Raw genomic sequence first — 15,503 nt, 5'->3', positions numbered from 1 at the left:
TATAATATAATATTCTACAACAATATAATATAATATTCTACAACAATATAATATAATATTCTACAAAAATATAATATAATATTCTACAACAATATAATATAATATTCTACAAGAATATAATACAATATTCTACAACAATATAATATAATATTCTACAACAATGTAATATAATATTGCTCAAATTGATGAACATTGAATAGGACTTATATTCCTTAGCAATACATTATCAACAAATTCGCACAAAACAAGTTGGTTGATAATTGTTTCTGTATGACAAATACCAGGCTATCTCAAACAGTGCTGTCCAAAGGCCTCCAGCAAAAGCAAAAGATATAGCACTAATGAATTGCTCTGAGCAGTAAATTTACATTTGTCATTGACTTGCATTGACCTGCATTAGGGCTCATGCACACGCATAATGAATAATGATAAATTCTTTTACGATTAAATTACTCCCAACTAAACGTAGTCGCGTCGCTCACAACTTTAAAACAGCTTTCAATTAATACAGCTAGTTGTTTATTTTCAAACGGCAAAAACTACTAAATTATTTATTTTTTAGATATGTACATCTACTATCTAATTTCTCCAATATTCAAGGTGCTGTGTTTAACCCCTCTCTGTATTGTAGCCAACTATATCGAAATAGGAGGCTTGTCCCAGCGTACCAAACCCGTGTGGTCTCACTGGTCAATAGACCCACTTAAAGTTTTTTTATTTGTATGTAAATTTGTATTATAGCAACTAATTATCAGCTTGAGTAATTACGATAGAATCTGTACTATTACTTTGAGGTTAAAACATGTGCTTAGCACGCATGTGCAAGCTATACACAATCCTATAATTTTTTCTCTATATTCATAAGAAAGGTATGAATTCTAAATAAAAACACGCACAAGTTTTTCTCAGATAAAACAATTATTTGTATGCTAGTATTGACTAGTTCAGCAGTGAAGAAAAAGAGGTAAGTTCAAGAGACACTGTGGAAGGTATTGAACAACCAGAAAATGTCCGCTTCATCGAAAGCAACAACCAGAACGCAGCTATTCGAGCAAATGACGCAAATATTTTTGTTTCTGCATGTAATATAAGTATGGTTCGTTTACCTCACTCGTTCATGAATATATATTTGTAGCATTTGATAGACTATCCTTATATTATAACTTTTAAATTCACAGATTTATAGCAAATTATTTGATAGCATCATGGCTGTAATCTAGTCTTACAATTTATCGACGCTCGTAACTCCTGTTCTATTGCACATAAAAAGCCAGTTTTAGCTGCAAACTGTAGCAAACATATCAATGAGTGTAATGAGCTTTTATACAACATTGGTGAGAGTATAGATTTAAAATAACAATATGTTTTCAAATTTAGAACAGACTTTAGAGCAGCCAGAAGAAATGAGTCCAAACAAAAGCAACCATGAGAACACAACTGGCCAAGCAAGTGATGCAAATATTTTTGTTTAAAAAATGTTAATTATTCTTTCTGTATGATGTTATAAATACATGATACAGATCCACTCCGCACAGGATTTGAACTCGGTACCTTCAGTTCTGCAGACCGGCGTGCTATCCATTACATTACGCATGCTACTGGTGATACAATGGTGTAATTGTACACATCATATTTATTACACCTGCCAATCTTTAATGACGCTTCAGCTAGCTAATTAATCAATTAATCAATTAACTTTAGCTACCATGAAGAAGCTAACATGATTAGGTGAGAGATCATGACACAATATGTTTTCTGAGCACTGGCTTCAGAGGGACCGACACGGCTCTCATTATAGCAAAGACTTAGAATAGCTTTAAGTTACTCCAATTCATTGGGTAAGGAAACTTAGCTACCTGAAAAGAAATTTTCAATGCAAAAACTTTATTACCAAAGCAAAGCCCGGCGTTGCATTATATTATAATACTTACAAATCTGCAAACTTATAAGTATTATACAATTTATAAATTTTCAGATTCATAGCAAATTATTTGATAGCATCATTGCTGTAATCTAGTCTTACAATTTATCGACGCTCATAACTCTTCTTCTATTGCACATAAAAAGCCAGTTTTAGCTGCAAACTGTAGCAAACATATCAATGAGGGTAATGAGCTTAATACAACATTGTTAAATACAGTTATAAAATGATAATATGCTTTCAAATTAAAAATAATGAAATAGAATGTTGAAAGCTCTAACAAACTTGCAACACAGACTATAAAATCTTTGTAGGTTAATTGCAAGCAATATATATCAACTTGTAGAGATATTTCTCAGCTTTCAAATACATATTTATTTAGAGATTTACGACAAAGTGAAGGTAAGTTATAGCGACCTTCTTGCATCCAATTGAAACATGACATTGCCCAACTGACAGGTCTGGCACGCTGGGCAATTCCAAGCCGAATGCGCTCGGGAGCGAAAGGGTTGAAAGACTAAAGAAAATACCAGGCTCAGATATACTACGTACAAAATGCTGTCCATAAACGCATAACCCATTCTGATGTGAGTTGTAATACACACATGATGCTCCTTAAAGATGTGGTTGCACCATTGAAGTCATTCAAATGAAGTTAAGACTAATATAAAGCTACAACATCGGCTACAATTTAATGTAATTTTTGTCTTTGTAGACTAGCCCTGGCCAGAGATATAAGCGTTTGAATTAGATCATTTTTGAAGCGCCCAGACTCAAGGGAGTGCTTTATTTGTGACGTATATAGTATGTATGAAAAGAGTCCGTGAGCGATAATTGTATGATATATTCTTGAGCCAATCATCAGCAAAAAAATTCTATATCGGTCATAAAAATGTTACCTCTAGTAAACATAAAGGTGATCTCGGAGATTCTCGCCGTTAGGGAATTTACTGAATTACTAGATCGCGCAAGCTTCATCGACTTTGTTTTGCACTGCTTTCTTGACGAACAGAATTTTAATAATGCTTGCAGTTCCAGCGAAAGTGACTCATAGTTTTCTGAGCATCAGGTGGTCAAAAATTAGGGCAAACAGCCCACGGTTAAAGCTGACAAGCATCAGCAGCGCTATGCTGCAGAGGAAGATAGGAGAATGGAGGTAAATCTTTAAATTTGAGTTTCCATAAATATATATTAAACTAAAGGTAATAATTTTACTACTCATGAATACATTTACTAATTAATAAAATTATAACTTTTTGCTATCAACAATCATCGTTTCATAATTTTTTATCGTTTCACCTAGCTATAATATTTCTGTCGAATTTTCTTTAGCAGTTTTAGCTAGCAAATTTATGGAGTGCCATTTGTAAAATTTTGTGATATCCACAATATAAAAACTTTTTTAGTATATAAGTTTACATGTTTAATATGTGAAGATTCGTGTTTAGTATGCTAACTTACATATTTAGTATGCCAACTTACATATTTAGTATGTGAAAATTCGTGTTTAGTATGTCAATTCACATGTTTTATATGGCAAGATTCATGTTTAGTATGCTAATTTTAATGTTTAGTATGTGAAGATTGGTGTTTAGTATGTCGAAATTCATGTTTGGTATGCTAACTTTAATGTTTTGTATTGCGAAATGCGCATGTTCGCTATTCCGCTGCGATCCTGTTCGATATGCCAATACGCATGTTTGTTATTCAACTTTTATTTTATATGCGATCTCCTTTTTATTACATTTCGAAGAAATGCTCCTAAGTCAATCGCGCCCTGTTTCACACGTAGCCCGTGGACCATCGATAAATAGTTGGCAAACTTGGAGAATTCCTCAATAACTATCTAACTTTTAATAACATCTAATAACTAACTTCCTCAATATATTATAAAAAAAGGTCGTTGAAGAACTCTACGTCGTTGTTACTACAAAACAGAACAGTAACCTACAATACTCATTTGCTGTGATAAAAAATCACATATATAGAAAGTTGAGTTTTAATAGAATCTTGACTCTTACATTTTTTCAAAGTCAAGCAACTTTTGAATTTGAAAGAATTTTCTATTAAACGAGTGTGGCAAAGCTAGCTTCGGAAGTACGCAAGTGAGGAAATTTCGCTATAGTGTCTTCGCTCCCCAGGGTTATTGATCGAAATTCTCCACGTTTGCCAACTATTTATCGATGGGCCGCGGGCTACGTGTAAAACAGGGCGCGATTGACTTAGGAGCATTTCTTCGAAATGTAATAAAAAGGAGATCGCATATAAAATAAAAGTTGAATAACAAACATGCGTATTGGCATATCAAACAGGATCGCAGCGGAATAGCGAACATGCGCGTTTCGCAATACAAAACATTAAAGTTAGCATACCAAACATGAATTTTGACATACTAAACACCAATCTTCACATACTAAACATGAAAATTAGCATACTAAACATGAATCTTGCCATATAAAACATGTGAACTGACATACTAAACACGAATTTTCACATACTAAACATGTAAGTTGGCATACTAAATATGTAAGTTAGCATACTAAACATGAATCTTCACATATTAAACATGTAAACTTATATACTAAAAAAGTTTTTATATTGTGGATATCACAAAATTTTACAAATGGCACTCCATACAAATTAGAGTTATGATTAGAATTTATGTTCACTTCTCACTTGTAGAAAGTGAGAAAAATGGATCGATCAATGCTCATCTTCAACTCTCTAAAACAAAGTTTCGAATTGTTGGCATGGCGTACTTATGCTTTAACTAAACATCTTTTCATTTTGTAATATTGCACTCTCAATCTAACTCCCAAATTGACAGCTTTTAGTAGATACACATTAGAACGACATATCGATAAATGACATATATTTATTACATTTGTTTTATTGGTTACAGGATGTTTATGTGGCGCCACCAGTGGAGCAGTCGTGTCAGTGTGGAAACTGCCACCCACACAGAAAAGCGACATGAATGTGTGCTGCGCAAACCATGATATGTGGCATTTTGTTTCTCAAACTGGTCCGAAGTGTGTTGCAAAAGTGCGGGAGATTACAGGCCTTATAAAAGCATGTCCATTGAAAGTGGCCTTTCATAACTATCAACACTATCATGGTAAGTTTTGTGGCTAATTATATTTTTATTGCTGATAATTTTACTAGATTTCATATCACTTCTAAGCAACATCCAATAAGTTATCTAAAGATAATAAAAGTTTAATATTTTGCTAGTACCCAAGTATCCAGATGCGGAATGTGTGAAACCGTCTGTAGGAACATGAAGACAGAGGAAATCATGCACCTACAGATCATTTGTATTTTGGACACACCCAGAAAGACTTACAAGAGCAAAGTTGTGACCACTACCAACCTATGTATACAACATAGTGAGAGCTACATATCTTAAGATCAAAGATGAAGAGGAATATCCAGATATGATGCATACAGAGTTTGAGATTACTGCAGTAGAGTAATTTGTTCTATTATATGAGTTGAAACTATGGGAGCAGCCACGATTTGGATGGATGTTTTTAATGAAATGTTTTGGCTTGTAAAAATTATATAATAAAATAATAATGTTGAAGATAATGCAAAACATGATTGGCAGAAAATACTGAATACATCATAGTCCCGTTGCCACCTGTGCCAAAACCTTGTCTAATAAATAGCTTTATGAAGTGTAATCGAAGCGATATTGCCAGGTATTTTTGCATAGCTTGACTCAATTCCAATGGACCAAATATTGAGAGCTACACAAAATTTTTATGTTCCACGCTACTAAGTGAAAACAGGTGAGTCCACGCCACAAACTGCCAACTAGGTGCAAGAACGGCTTTATTAACCCTTTGCCAGAACCTTGGGAAAGGGAATCTTTAATTGACTTCAAAGAAATCGATTTCACAGAAATCGATTTCACTATTTTGGTCCTCAAAAAACCATTTGTTTGATATTTTAATCAACTAATGAAATGTGACCAGTAAATTTTATTCTACAAATAGATAGGAATGATTAAATAAGGTTATCTGTACATGACTTCCTAGGGATGCAGTTGGTTTTGTCATATATTCAAACATATTATTCTCAAATATGCGGCTTCCTTATTTTATCTAGGAACTAGTTTTTAGTGTGGGTAGCAACTGAGAACTTTGCTGATAAAATGACATCAATGAAATAAGTTAACTCGACGACCTAATTACTGTAAACTGGCAAATCGGAGCCGGTACTCAGATGTTTACACAGCATTTAGAGGAAATTAATGTGACAAATTTTTAATTACCCTTATTTGAGGCATTTGAGACATTTATAATAATTTACCTGTAGCTAGATTTAAAATTTTATTCTAGCGATCCTAAGCAAATACAAAATAAAATATATGTCAATAGAACCACGTAGGACTTGACTTTTATCGCAAATAGCCGATGTGAATATGAGAGATAGTGACAGGGTGTCTCACTATAGACATCATTTTGGGCAAGTCTGGACTCATCTTTTTTTTCCAAGTGTTTTAACAACAATAAAGTTTTGTCAATTTTAATCTTGAAGCATCTTAGCAGTCAGGCCACCTCAAACATCAAAAACAATAGCAACTGATAGAATAATACCTATACTTTCTAATAGAATCAACTAAATATTGATGCAACTACATCTTTAAACAGTTGAAACGTATCTTAATATAAGTTATACTACAGTCTAGATTCAGCAGTTTTCAAAATGAAAGTATGTCATATCATATCTATGCAACATACAATTCGCTGAATCCATAAAATAGGTGCTGTGGATCAGCGCTCTCAAGATGGCCGTAATATGTGAGTCTGGAAAACCTGCAGTCTCTTTTACCCGTCCTGCAAAAGAAATAAATAGCATTGTCAAATGGAAAATGGTAAGCTGTGCTTACTTTGCGAAGTTGGTGGAGTAATGTGTTTGTAGCCTGTTACACTATTGGCTAATAATATTCCTTGCCACTAGCCAGCCAATCATCTACAAGCATTGCGCTATAAAATCTTGACACGAGCGAGTTAAAATGGTCGCTTTTTCAACCTTCGCTGTCATTCCAATGATCACAATGGTTCTATAAGAATGCATATAAAATCATTCTCATACTGTATGCGCAAATACGCTTATTAACCGCAGCGAATATTGCAGTTAGCAAATTTTATTATGCAATTAACATGCTGACAAAATTACCCATGAGGGTGAACCAAACAGTGGTGTTGGAAAGTGTGAAAACTGCTTTCTAATCATACACCAATGTTAACAACAAAAAACACTGCCCTCGCAATTCACAACAATAAGGAATATTTTGCTGAGAGCGGCGACCAGATTCAAGCGAAAGTGACATCTAAATGTCTTTCTGATATTTACATGTGACATTTCTGTGTAAATGACATCTAAAGTTGCCTTTCGGCAAAGAGACGACAAAATAGAGACGCATAATGCTGCAACTTGAACGCAATAGCGGATAAGCGTAACATGAGAAACACAGAGAAGCAGTACAAGATACATCATTTAGGCATGCATTTTTCTAGTGAGCGTTTTAACCACGATCAAGTTTTGTCAATTTTAATCTTGAAACATCCTGGCAGTCAGATCACCTCAAACATCAAAAACATAGTGAGTGTTGGAAATACTGTCTTATACTGTCTGACTGTCCGACACTGTCTCATAAAATCTACCAAAGCTTTGTATAGGTTCATCTTTAGCAATAATCAATAATGCAAACAACATTATTTAATTACAAATACAGTTTAATTTTTCAGCAGTGAACATCTTAGCAGTCCTCGTCATATAGAATGAAATTTTACCAGTATTTAATTAAAAACAAAGCTTTAGGCAGCTAATTCGCAGCTAAGTCTGCCAGTTAATGTTCATCAATATGTTTAGGTGTTGAGAGTTCTTGCCTAAGTTATTATTGAACACAGTAATTTTTGCCTGAATCAAATATTAGGTAAATATGCCTATAATGCCAATACAGTTATTTCAAAGAAGCATCTAAGGAAAATAGCAAGAAACCCTAGAACGTTTCATAATAAGACCATTTAAAAACTGGTTTGTTAAAGGACATTTCTCTGTGTGTTTGACCTAATGATGAATACTATCTAATATTCATCATATTCATCAGGGTTCACATATTATGTGAATATTGATGACACTGCTATGAATGAAGTTATTTATATGTTAATTTAGAAATATCAAGAAGTTTAAGATTTGAGTATACAAATTTAATAACCTGTATACTAATTTAACAGTAATTTAAAATAAATTTATAAAAAGGTTGCGATTATTCTATCATACTTATCGTATTTATTGTATTTTATTATAGCCTACCAATCTTCATTTTACGTTAACAGTGTAAAAGAAGAATGCTAGCCGTAAATCTGAGAAGTCAATATTCGGCAAGTTTCACAAACATACCCATTTCACAAACATACCTAAACAAATACCTCTATCATAGCCTCACAGCTGAATATGTTTAATATGACCTTCAAAGCAACTGTCTGTTCTTACGCTAATTATGTAATGAATCTGGTATCATTTTAAAATTCTAGATTAGCGTTATGACTAACTAGTTATCGCTATATGAATACCCCTCATATACCTCCCCCAGTATATGCATACCCCATACTAACATAGCATAGCATACTAACTTGACATGCCTAGTTTGAAAGTGCATAAAATATCTGTGTACTGTTTGTTAGATATTCTGAAGAGGAGATATTGAATTTATAGTTAGACTAGCTGTGCTATTCGGTGTTGCCCGGGTAATAAAAAAAGTCTTTGGACAGAAAATTGATTTGTATTTAACATATAACAATATTTGCCATTCTAACTTTCAAATTACATATAATGAGAGAAGTGTTTTGTGTAGTTAAAATAAATTAAGAGAGAAAATAAAAACAACCGTAAAAGTTTTCAAACTTTTTTAAACAACCGTAACTTTCAAACTTCATATCATGAGGAAAATTTTTTGTGCAGGTCAAATAAATTAAAAAAATAAAACAATTAAAAAAGGGATTATATGTAAATGTGAAATACATGTAATTAGCAAGTAATAGCTAAATTAAGTCGGTTTTGCTACAATTACAATAACAGATGATTCGGTAATGATACAATTAATACAAACTGAGAAAACAAAATAAAATTCTTGAATGTGTTGAATTACATGTAATAATGGCAATTCATGCATATAAGTGTGTGGGTATAAAAAGGTTGCTGTTCTACCAGAAGCTATCCATCAAAACTTTGAATACGACGATACTAAAAAATTTGACAGAATATAGTAGGATTTCGTAGCTAAATGTTTATTAGAAAAATGTCTGCCAAAAATGGTTGAACAAAAAATTAATATTAATAATAAAAATTGGAGCTAACCAAGTAATAATAACAGTGATAGGAAAATGAATAATGTTTGAACTTCAAACACGATACTCAAATTATGTTTAGAAGAATGCTAGTTGAAATAATAACTACGAAGAAACAAACTTTAAAAACTTATATTATAAACTTCAAAAGTTATAAGAAATCTATAAATGTAATAAGAGAATATAAATTTATATATATATATACCTACAAATATTTCTCAAAGTATGTAAATGTATGTAAATATAAGAGAGTGAGGAAGAAATGATACTTCTAATCTTACGCAATAAATCTTACAGTAATCTTATAAATATTTGTTGTACAATGTGAAATTAATTACGAATTGCTAATTGGTTAGGTTTGGAAGGAAAGATGTGTAAGCTAATACACCTAGCTGTACAACTGTTGAATTGTAACAGCAACCTAACTGTAATAAAAAAGTCTGTGACGAGAAAATTGATTTGTATTTAACACGTAACAACATTTGCCATTCTACCTAAAAACAATTGTAAAGGTTTTTAAAATTTGTCAAACAACTTTTAAACTTCATGTCATGACAAAAATGTTTCATGCAAGTCAAATAAATTTTAAAAAATAAAACGACTATAAAAAGGTTTAGATGTAAGTTAAATAATTAGCAAGTAATTGCGAAATTGAGTCTGTCTTGCTACGATTACAATAAGAAAATATTCGGTAATGATACAATTATTACAAACTGATAGAACAAAATAGAAATGCTGAATGTGTTGAATTAATAATGAAAATTCCTGCATAGAAGTATGTGTATGAAAAAGTTACTGTTCCACCACCAGCTATTCGTCAAAACTCTGAATACAGCAATACTGCATGGTATGACGATATGTAAAGATGAGATATTGTAGCGTATTTGTCTGATCGAAGGTGAGAGAATCTAGAGGCTATTCCTACTCGAGATAATACAACTGTGCACGTGAAAAGTATTAACCTTTACAGAAATTTAGCAATTGAACCTTACAAAAAAACGGAAATAGAGTTTCACAAGAACGCAAAAAAAGGCATTGTGTTTCATAGAGTTAATAGAACTTAATCGCCAAATTCTAATATCGAGAGAGTCCATTGTTGATATCGTTTTGCTGAAAACAAATTATCTCTAATACGGTGAGGACAAAAAAGCATCGCGTGTCATAAAGTTAAAAGAGTCCATAAAGTTATAATTATTACGTCATTTTGGTGTAAAAACAGAAAACAATGTATACATTATGTATAAAGAGTAAGTAATGGTATGAGCTTCAGTGGTCTCGTGGTCAAAGTGTTGATTTATCAATCCGTGTTTGTGATCTTCTTGAGTCCAAGTCCACCATAATGCGGAATTTTAAATTTGAAATGTTAATAGCTATAGCTGGACATACCGAAAACAGAAAACATACTTTGGGAAATATGTATATAGATGAATAATTTTGTTTGCTGCCATATGTAAATTTCCTAACTCATAGTTCAAACTGATTAAATGTTTAACCTTTTGTTCCAACTTAACGGTAGAATTTGTACCAAGTGTCGCCAGGATCTGGTGATTATAGTGCCCTCAGCTGATATATACAGGTTACACATAGGTGTAAACAATCTATATATAAATGAGTGTCTGTCATTTGTATGTCCGGTTATAGCGATATGGGATAAGAAACAAAAACCTGCTGCGCACTGGACTTGAACTAAGAACCTCAAGGTCTACAGACCTGACTACCCACTACACTACGCTGTTTTGCCATACTAGGAAATAATAATGCACATACCTAAGCAGCGTTTGCGAAAATATTAGCACACTCTAACTTCATGATTGCGTGAAATATAATCAAGCGTAATGTAACGTTACAATCTGGCTTCAGACAAATGAAAGGGATCTTATTATAATAAGTTACTAGCTTTACTAGCTTAAGTTACTAAAATTTATTAGATAATTACCTAGTTACCCATGCAACGCCGAGCATCCATCTGGTGGTTATATAAAAACAACCCTCAGTAAAAAACAAGGATAAATCCTTTGAAGGATAAAACCTTCATGATTTTGTATGGTTTAAATGATGCCATGAAAGATCAAATCGTTCATGATAACTGCCACAACAAATATTAAATATAAAATAATTCTCACCTGATGGCTTGTCTTTGTCAAGGCTAAAACAAACAATAAATGGTTACCATATTTAACATGAAAATGGAAAAAGCTTATCGCAGAAGCGGCTGCCATAAAACTGCCACATTCATAAGCGAAGCATTAAACACACTAAAATGATAACAGTAATAAATACAATAAATTATTAAGACAGATTCTATTACATTTCCAAAAAAAATATGAAAACAGGTAACTGATTTTCAAGAATATTTAAAAGTCGGCAGAGTGCCCACGCAAGGCATGATACCTAAGCTATCACTGATAACATGCAAAAATGATAAAATGATTAGGGAGGAAAACTCCTACATTCACAATAGCTAATATAAATCAGCATCTACAAATGTTCAGATATACAATATGTCAAATCCATTAAGAAACCCCGATCACTTTGCTCAGCGCATTACAGTTAGTAGACAAACGGCAAACAACGGTAACTGGGAAGATGCAAATGTAGCTGCACTACTTCATTCTTTTAGCAATTTTCAGCATGCTCAAGTTTTTGAATGTGTTTGATGAATCCTAATGTTTTGAAAGACCTGATCCAATTGAAGCTATAGTATGACTCATTAAATGTATACAACCTTTATATGTTTCAACACAAAGCGTAACATAGTGATGCACAGAGGACTACTGAAATATTGTGCAAACTACTAGGCCGACTCACTAAGCTATTTTGCTTATACATAATTATATTTATACTTTCTTTCGTAAGCTAGTTAGACCATATGGTTACCAATTAGTCTAGTTATATCCCAAGAACTGAAACAGGCAGCAGTACGTAGCTTTGTGGAGTTGTTGTAAAAAACTGTTTTATATTATAAAGTAAAAACTTGATAATAAAGGTCATATGAAAACAAATTATTAGCATTATTAATTTTAGATATTCCACGCGTGTTTTTACAGCGAATCAGTGCCTTTAATATTACTTTTATTTTGTAAGAAGGTGAGGTAGTTTCATATTAATTATTTAAACTTACTTTGCCCAGAGTATCTCAAAAATTACATATGTAGATTCAAAATATAAATACAGAAATGTTGGACACTATAAATTGTCACCAACTACACTGACCTACTAAACAATTAAAACAGATTAACTTGTTAAATGAAACTAGCATTATTTTGTTCACTAGATTAGGTTAGCATTAAGAGACAACATTTTGTTTAGTTAGCAACTAGTAACAGCAATTGCTTCAACATGAGCCTATAACTCCATGTCATAAACTTGTGGCGTATGACTTAAGTTTAACATACTATTCGTCAGAGTTCGCCATTGTGATTTTTATCTTAACTCTTCTTAGTTTTCGTTAAATATCTTTCCTTATTTTAGTAGCTAGTGAAGACACCAGTGTCTGTCACACTTAATACTAATAGAAAAATCTCATATATGCTGTAACTAGTTATGGAATTTGATGAATGCCAATAAATATTATAATGGCTACTGCAAGAATTCCTTACCTATTGCATAAGCTGAATACACCTGCAGCCTGCAGCTGTATGTAATGTTTGCAATTTGGAGAAGTGGTAATAAAAGGCCATCTAGCTTTACAATTATTAGAACTAATTAATGCTCAAGATCTCTCATGACTGAACTCTATTTTTTCTTGATATAAACATACTTTGGGTAAAAAGCAAATAATAAAAGCACAATAAAATTCATCTTTTGTCCTATGATTTTGTAAGTAAAGAGGAAACAGTTCAGAGGTTACCTATGACAATGCTGCCAAGAGAAGTACCAAACATGATTACTAGGTTGATGGTAGACAACTCCTAGGCTTGTAAAAATGGAGAAACTGGATTTACGAAATGAGAGCATTAGGTTGATGCCACAAGTTTGAGCCTTCAGGTTTATATGTTTGAAATTTTCCATAATCTAAAGCTAGCAGCTCTCAGATGACTTTTTAAGAACACATTGTTCTGCTCAAGATTCTAACTAGATGGAAATGACGATAAATATTCAAAGTCCATGTGAACTAACATGGGCTTACGGGTATCGTCAGGTACAGTAGGCGCTCCAACAATATGAATAATCCGATCCAAGAAAGTTTAGGTTAAGGGGATTTTATGTTATACAAACAGGAAGATACATCTAAATCGCCTATTCATTCCAAGACCATGCCTAACTCACCCATTTTGATCATCAATAAGAAAAAATCTCACCTAAATTTATAATTTAATGACTGTCTAATAAATGTATAATGTTGTTGACTTGTGTAGACAACTTTTCTCCTGTCTCTTATTATATTCTCGTGGTTTAGGGTTCATGATTATGGTAATTTTACATTAGGTTGAGGTGAGTGCGCACACATTCAATGTCAAATAAGTAAAACAGAATAAAACAATAGTTTAGAATAAAACAAAAATATTGTATGTCCTAAAAACAAAAAATATGTATATTATCAAAAAAACCTTGTCTGTTTTTCCGAAACCAGGTTAGAATTTAGGATAAAAGATTGATTTCAGAGACCTGTGACATACAGAAATTCGTAACATTCAGATTGGTAGACTGACACTCCAATGTCTGCATCAATTAACTACCTTGAGGTTTTTCTGAGTAATCATGCAGCAAGTCTATTCGCTTTATCTGACCCACCTGACGATCTGCCATGGCAAGCTAGACTGTGATGGTACAAGTATCTCTATATACATGTATATATATTTTCAAAAGTACTGTATGTGTCCCTTTAGCTATAGCTATTATTAGAATAGCTTAGCTGGACATTGCTTACGCAACGGCATGGCTTATACCTTCATTAGAAGCCTAGCGCTTATTAACTGGCTTACTGGAATTTTCCATTGGCAATATGCCAAGCTAATAGTGGTAAGTGAGCAAGTGGTAGGCAACTCTCATCACTTTTCATTGGTTATAAGCTGATTTTTAATACCCGGACAATGCCGGGAGGCACAACTAGTATATAATAAAGATAGCCTCATACTGGTTTTGTCACTCAGATGCCGCAAAAAATAAAGCAATTTTTCAAAGGGTAACTGTGGCATTCTTGTTGTTCAAATCGAATTTGCGAACTTGCACTGACTTGGTTCTTTACGTTATATGGAATTTCTTAGGTGACACAGAGCGTGAATATTATATAAATTTTTTACATTAAGTGAAACTAACATTATGGAAGTACCTACTGTATCGCAAATAGCAATTGATGGAGTTACGAAATGACAAGGACCAGGACTCGAAGCGTTAAATCCATTAAGACAAACATAAACAAAAAATGGACGTTTGCTAATGTTGCTAATATTATGTACATGTAGATAGGTCATCCGTTGGAGTTTCAAAACTCTCCAGAACAATACAAACAAATAGAGCTATCTTGTTTAACAGCATGCAAGTGCGCTTTTTAGGTTTTTACAGTTGTTGAACCAACAGCAAGATAAATTTTAGCAATTTTGAATTGTAATAATAATTATTTCTTCAACACCTTTTTGGACAGCAAATATTTTCTTGCAGTAAGATAGTCTTACTCTGTAACTGCTCAAATCTACAAGTTTCAACTTGGCTCAACTTTAAATATTGCAGGTTGTGATCAAAACATTAGTTAGACCAACTTGGATGAACTTAAGGCCATAGTAAATAATATAGCAATCACCACAATCTAAACTATAAAAAATACCACAGGTTGAGCTTCATATTAATTTAAGCCAGCGGTTCGTAACTTCGGTTCGATTAAACCTTAGTTGTTTGGCGAGTCAGTTTCAAGGGTTCGGTGGAAGTCTCCTAAAGGCAACAGCAGCAGTCGCACTGATTTATAAGTCATGTATTTACAAAAAGATATGTAATTTGTTGTGAGTTCATACATTTTATTAGTTTTGTTCTGTTACCACGGTGATGTAAATGCACAATTTATTTTGGGCACTATTAAACCATGTACCTACCTGTTTTTAATGCGAAAAAAATCTTATTTTATTGTTCAATCAAGGGTTTGATGAAAGCACATACGAAACTGGTGTGGTTCAGTATGTCCAACAAGATTAAGAACCACTGATTTAGGCCTTTGTAATGAATGAGTGTCGGAGAACAAAAGTCTAGAGCATAAATTAAACAAGGAGGCGCAAATGTGCTATAAAAGG

This window comes from Watersipora subatra, chromosome 3, assembly GCF_963576615.1.
Source record: "Watersipora subatra chromosome 3, tzWatSuba1.1, whole genome shotgun sequence".
In the NCBI taxonomy this organism is placed as follows: domain Eukaryota; kingdom Metazoa; phylum Bryozoa; class Gymnolaemata; order Cheilostomatida; family Watersiporidae; genus Watersipora; species Watersipora subatra.
This window is presented reverse-complemented; position numbering follows the sequence as displayed.